Here is a 6,317-nt window from a genome sequence, read left to right on the forward strand (position 1 = left end):
AGGTTTGGCCCCCGGACCTCGAGTTTGACATGTGCTTTAGTTTATCTATCACTGAATGGTTTTGCAACAAAATTCTTAACTACTTTTATGAATCCTACTTAATTTATTCCTAACGATTTTCCAGCAAATTGTCCAATTTAACATTTTTTTAACCAAATCTTGTGAAATAATTCCCTCTAGTTGAGCTTAAAGATGCTCAATCCAGTTTCTGTCAGGATCCAAACTGGGTTTACTGTGAAAGGTTGTGTTTTTTATCAGATGACATCTATATTTATGCCAGCAGAAAAACAAATCCAGCAACAATCTGACCAGGTTGTTTAATTTCAGGCAGGTGAGTTGAGGTTTTGCAGGCGGTTCTGACGGCGGTGTAGACTTTTCCTCTTCATTTCTGGTGAAAGGCAGAGAAAATGGAAAGAGGGTGGTCTAGAATATTACCCCTTTCAGTCAGCGAGATTAGCACATATGAGCCGCCTGCCAAATGTATTCGCATCATACATTAAAAATGGCATTCAATATAGCTGGATAATTTAAACGCATTCAGCGACTGGAAATGAGTTGGAGCTGCACTGAATTTACATAAAATCTCTATAGTGACCTCAAATAACATCTGTATTATAATACAGACATGTTTAATTGCTCTAATGGGTTATTCTGCTTCCACATGGGGTTATGAACCAAACACAGTGGACTGTGACTCGACTGGCACTTTTTTTATTATCACTCTCTGAAATCCACTTTTTAATCTCCTCACCTTACTGCCTGCAGAAATATTGTCATCGCCATCCACGACTTCTTGGCCAGGGCCTAAAATGTAAATCAATATTTTCATTATCATGTGCAGAATACAAAACAACTCCACAAGGGTAAACGTGGTAGTGCTGACCATGACTTTTCCCGCATGGAAAGAGAAAAAGTGAGGCGAGGTTAAGGTTACCTAATGGAATTAAGGACTTGGGACATTGCGAAGCAAGAAAGGCGCCATTTTAAAGCTCATATTTCAGCGGCAGTGCCGTTCTTCATGTCTGTAAGGAAGCTTTTACAAGCTTGCTTTTCAACCCAAGTTTTTATATCAGCGCCAACACACACCCATCAGATTCCCGTATAATCAGCTACCTTTTATCACAAAGGAACTAATCCAGTAAAGTGCCACACTCGTGATTTCCTTCCAAACTCCGACGGCAGCAACAGCAGCTAGGAAAATCTCACTGTTTCGCTACAACCAAAGTGCCAATCATTTCTCAGCTGTGAACGCCACAAATTGCCAGAGTTAAGCTGAGATTTGTTATGTGTTGAGGGGTCGGAGCAGCTATACTGTTGCCATGGTTCTGCACGTCCAAGCTCACTGGAATAATGTCTCCACTCACAAAGGAGACATTTAAATGAGCTTTGCTTGCTAAATGTTAGATATTAAACCCTGTAGTTAAGTAAAGGTAGAAAAACAGACAAAAATGTACTCTAGTTAAAGTAAACTTTTTACTTGGGTAAAAGTAAGTTCTTGCTTTTAAAAAAATATTGAAAGTGCTGAAAATATCAGTTCCTAAAACTGTCTCAATTTTGGATCAAATCAAGATTATGAATGTTCTCCAGGCCAGTTGTGCCAGAATTATTTAAATTATTGTACTGGACGTCTTTGATAAATCCCTGCAAGATTAACTGTAGCTATGCAAAATTATATTGGGCAAAGAATGATCAACAAGTCATATCACAACAAAAAGCAGGCATGCTAAATGTTAGCTTTTATGCTATCCTATTGCTCCTGCCAGTAGAAGTGGGTTTTTGAAAAAATTTGATTAAAAACATTAACAAACTGTTAATTTCATATAGATCAGTCCCTGCAGAATTATACAATTCTTTCTGTGAATTTTTTGGCAATCAAAATCAGTTTTTGTGACACTAAATTGGAAATATTTTGAGAAATTCTGCAGTATTTGCGCTTATATGATAGTAAATTTGATTTTTTTGTTACTCGCCATATTGATCATATGTTTTATAAATTAAGGCTGAGGAAGGGATGTAGTTGAAGTAAAAAATACTGCCACCTGCAGGTGGGAGTTAGAATCCCTAAAACCCAATATGTTGGCTATTTTAGCAGAAAAATTTGCAATAAACTTACAATAATGCAATAGTGTAACAATCAACAATTATCAACAAGTCATATAACAACAGAAAGCAGGCACGCTAATGTTAGCGTTTATGCTAACTTTATGCTTCTGCCAGTAGGAGCTAGACTTGTTTTTTGGAAATTTTTGATTCAGATACAACTTTACTAATAATTTATAAAACAATCTTGTACATAATGAGTAATCAGGATAGCGTAGCAGCTTTACAGCTGAGATAATTCTGCGTTGGAGTCCCTGCAGAAACTCCAACTGGAGCAAGTGGGATGTCAATGTGATGCTCATTGATTATAATGAAAGTATCAGTACTCATTAGCAGCAGATAACTATTTTAAAATGACTTGTATTGAAGTCAGGACAAAAAAAAAATCCTGATATCTGTATTTTCAATATTTTAAGGAGAATTTAACCTCAGTTCAAAATAGTTACAACTGAAATTGATTCAAAAACTTGTCTGCAAGTTTTTAAAGATCAATATACAGTGTGTACACACTCTCAGCACAGCTGGAAGTAGGTTAACCCACAAAGTCTAGCAATATTTCTCCCAGTGATACTTTTTTTACCAAACCTCCTGGGCCTGATATGTTGTCAGCCCCGGGGCTTCAGCCTCAGTAAGCTGCTGCATTAAAGAGGAAGTTTGGTTTATAAGTGGAGTGGTGCGGTGCTGTTACAAGTAGGATGTATTTCTCCTGCAGCAGACATCGGTCTAAGTAATACCTCTCCACTTTTTACTGCGTCGTCCAGTTGTTTAATTATCAACTTTATTTTTATTCCATCAGAAGCCGCATTGTTGCCTCCTCAGTGCCTGCTTCAGGTTACAGGAGATCAAAACTGCAGGATGCATGTTGATTTCTATATTCTGCAAAGGTTCTAACAGACTGTCAGAACATTTCTTATCCACAGTTCTCTGCAGGTTATTGCACAGATCTTGTGCCAGATTTAGTTCTGGAGCCTCATGTATAAGCCGGCACACGAGTCTGAATGTAGAAAAACGAACTTTGTGTGAAATTTTTATGTGCAGCAGCCACATAAACCTTTTTAGTCGACAGTAACAAAGTAAAAAGTTCTGAAACTCGACTAAATATGAGATTTGACTCAGTTCACATTTACAGGGTTTCTGCAAGCTTCACCAACTCAAATTTAAGACTTTTTAAAACCACTATAAAGGAAATTTAAGACCTAACTCCACAGTAAGTGCAATAAATTTGCATGTATCAATGACAGATCCAAAAAAGCCAGCAAATTAGCTAGTAAGGGTATTTTAGCAGCTAGTTAGCTCTTTGACTCATAGAATGCACTGAAAATGTCTGCAGGCGACTCAAACTTCAGTTTGAAAGAAAAGTCCCAGTATGAGTGTTTAAACTGCAAAATCAAAATTTAGGACCTGATTTTAAGATCAATTTACTGGGGTTTCTTTAATTTATGACATTTTAAGGCCTTAATTTTAGATACCTACATTTCTCATAACATACTGGCATGGCATGGTGATAGTTTTAGCAAATATGTAACAAAAAAGTTACAAACTGTCACAGGAAGTCAGCCATTTTGGATCAAAGCTGCATTTTTTATGCTTTTAACTTAGAAACGTCAAAAACAGACAGCTCAATTTTAAGGCATTGGCGATCAAAAGTTATCAAAAGCTTTTTGCTGCACCAAAGAATCTGGGCGTGGCGATTCAAAACTTTGAAACCTCGGTTTCAATGTGAGGTGAAACTACTGGAATTAAAAATCACTTTTCATTCTTTTCACACATCTTTACCTGAATAATTATGGAGCTGATGCTTCCTGTTGCTGATTTTCTTTAGAAAACTTTACAAGAAAACCTGGTTGTCTCCAGTGAGTTAGCTATTTGACATACAGCCAAGAATCAAGATGTTTAATTTGAGTTGAATCCAATGACAAAGGTAAAGACATTTTTTAGTATTTAAGTGTAATTTTAATTGTTTTTATGGCTATGTTTCATGGTGAGTAACTGTTTTGTAATCTTTAAAAAACGTTCTGGAGGTTTTTCACAGTAATCCTCCTTTTGTCCTCGACTACTTTGTCTGGAAATGAGCTGAACATTTACTAAATAACAAGCCAAAGAAGGGGAAAGTGTCAGAAGAAAAAAACTTTTCTTACAAATCCCCAAAAACTACTGATTAAGAGCGACAGCAGTTTTTTTTTTTTTTCTGTTCTAAAAATAATGAAAAACCTCATTAGCTCTCATTATGCCAGCAGTTGAGAAGGAGCCAAAGATTAGCTACTCAAAGGTTTCTGAAAGAGAGCTTTTACCAGGTTGTTTATTGAAATTAATATTGGCTGGTTTGATGGACAAGACAAGACAAATTTACCTGTTTTTCTCCCTTCCTGGTCATTATGAGAGCAGCCAGCAGCAGCAGGCATAATGATAATTAATACAAAGTGAAAGTACAAGATGGAGTGATTACAGCACCAGATTTGATATAGAATTGCGTTTAATAAGAAGACGCATTAAAAGGATGGCTTTCAACTTGATAAAATTTTAACATTTTTAGGTGTCTGTCTCATTATGATTATTTAAGCAACCGATTAATCGATTATTCTGGTGATTAATCTCTGAACTGGTTAGTCTTAAGCCTTTTGTATGCAATAATAGAAAAACATTAAAAGATACAAATAAACAAGCAATTAAATTCCTCTTTTTAATAAGAAAATAAACATTTCATTGAGTAACCTCCAGTTAACGATTAATCAATTACTAAATTAGTTGGTGATTATTGAAATAATAAATTAATCACAATTATTCTGATTGTTAATCTGATTAATTGCTAGCAATTAATCAGATTAACCACTTATGTATAGATTTATGTATAAATATATATAAACAACATTATTTTAGTAATTGATTAATCGATTATTCAGGCGATTAATCAATTAATTTGATTGTTAAAGAAATCAAACATTTACCAATTTTTCATTTAACCATTTCACTCATTTTTTACAATATTGGAAATGCTTTAATAGAAAAAAATAAACAATTTAAATTCATTTTTTTATTGTATAAAATATAACATCATAGCTTTATTTGTTTTTTCTTTAGTAAATCTGAACTCCCCACATAAGGAGTTTTGGCTGAAAACTATTTTCAGACCACGATATTTTCATCTTGAATGAAAAATGTAAATGTTTCTTGTACAGTTTTGGCTCTGAATATGTTATTCTTTCAGCAATTTGTCTTTCTTTAAAGTCTGTATATTCTGTTAAAAATTGCTAAATAAGTTGACGATTCAGTTAATCATGTATATTCCAATTAATCGTTTCAGGCTTTAAGTTTTTATATAAATATAAAAAATGATCCAGTATCCTGTAGGTAAAAAATCTTCTACATCTTGTGAGATTTTCCTTTTAAAATTAGATTTCTCCTCTTCCTCCCTTCGGTGCCCCCACTTTTCAGGGAGGAACAAAAATGCCTGAAATCGCTTGTGGTGATGAACAGAAAGTTTCCATTAAGTTTTATTAAACTATGATATTCAGCTGTGTAAGACTTTAATTAATTTTATTCTCTGGTTATAAAGTAATTTGATTGTATGGGTAAAGGGGGAGATCAGGGATTCGTATCGGCCTTTCCATCCAAGGTTGAAATGATTTTACCAAAAGCACTGGGAGATTAAAGATAATTTTGTTAATAATAGTTCAGTAAAACAGTCACATGTGAATCTGATATAATTGAAAAAAAATCTGCTGGAGCATCAGCACAGTTCCCTTGTCAGAGTGAATTAACTTCTGGCTGAATAGCAAAAGGAAATCTTTTAGCAGTCCACTTATTCAATAAATGTTGGGAGTCAGTTTGTCTCATCAATAGTTAAAAGTTCAACAAAAAAAAATCAGTGTAGAATAGTTTATGTATTAACAGAGTTTAAATTAACCTTCAGCTTTGCTTAAGGAGTGTTCAAAATTTATATTATTTTGACTTCATTGTGTAGCCGTCTAGACGTTTATATGAGATTGCTAGCTTAGTATGCTAACATTAATGTCAAACTTATGTTGAAAAATGGCTTCTCTAATATTAATTCAGTTCAATCCAATCCAAAAATACTTTATTAATCACAGAAGGAAATTAAATGCATCTCAAGATTGCAATCTATGACTCTAGATGGCCGTGGCTACCGCTAACAAGCTAGCTAGCTGAATTATTGTTTGTTTTCTGGACAATATTCGTCTTCGCCACTGGCCACTCCT

General features: G+C 34.5%; 1 long non-coding RNA gene across 1 annotated transcript; it reads right to left on the bottom strand.

Moving 5' to 3' along the window:
- Nucleotides 1-214: 214 nt before the first annotated feature.
- On the bottom strand, nucleotides 215-1,632 carry LOC103140503 (uncharacterized). Its single transcript, XR_476511.2, has 2 exons — nucleotides 752-1,632; nucleotides 215-388 (listed from the first exon to the last, which is right to left on the bottom strand). It is a non-coding gene; the product is annotated as an uncharacterized LOC103140503 (long non-coding RNA).
- Nucleotides 1,633-6,317: the final 4,685 nt, after the last annotated feature.

This window comes from Poecilia formosa, unplaced genomic scaffold (genome assembly GCF_000485575.1).
Source record: "Poecilia formosa unplaced genomic scaffold, Poecilia_formosa-5.1.2 Scaffold72, whole genome shotgun sequence".
NCBI lineage: Eukaryota > Metazoa > Chordata > Actinopteri > Cyprinodontiformes > Poeciliidae > Poecilia > Poecilia formosa.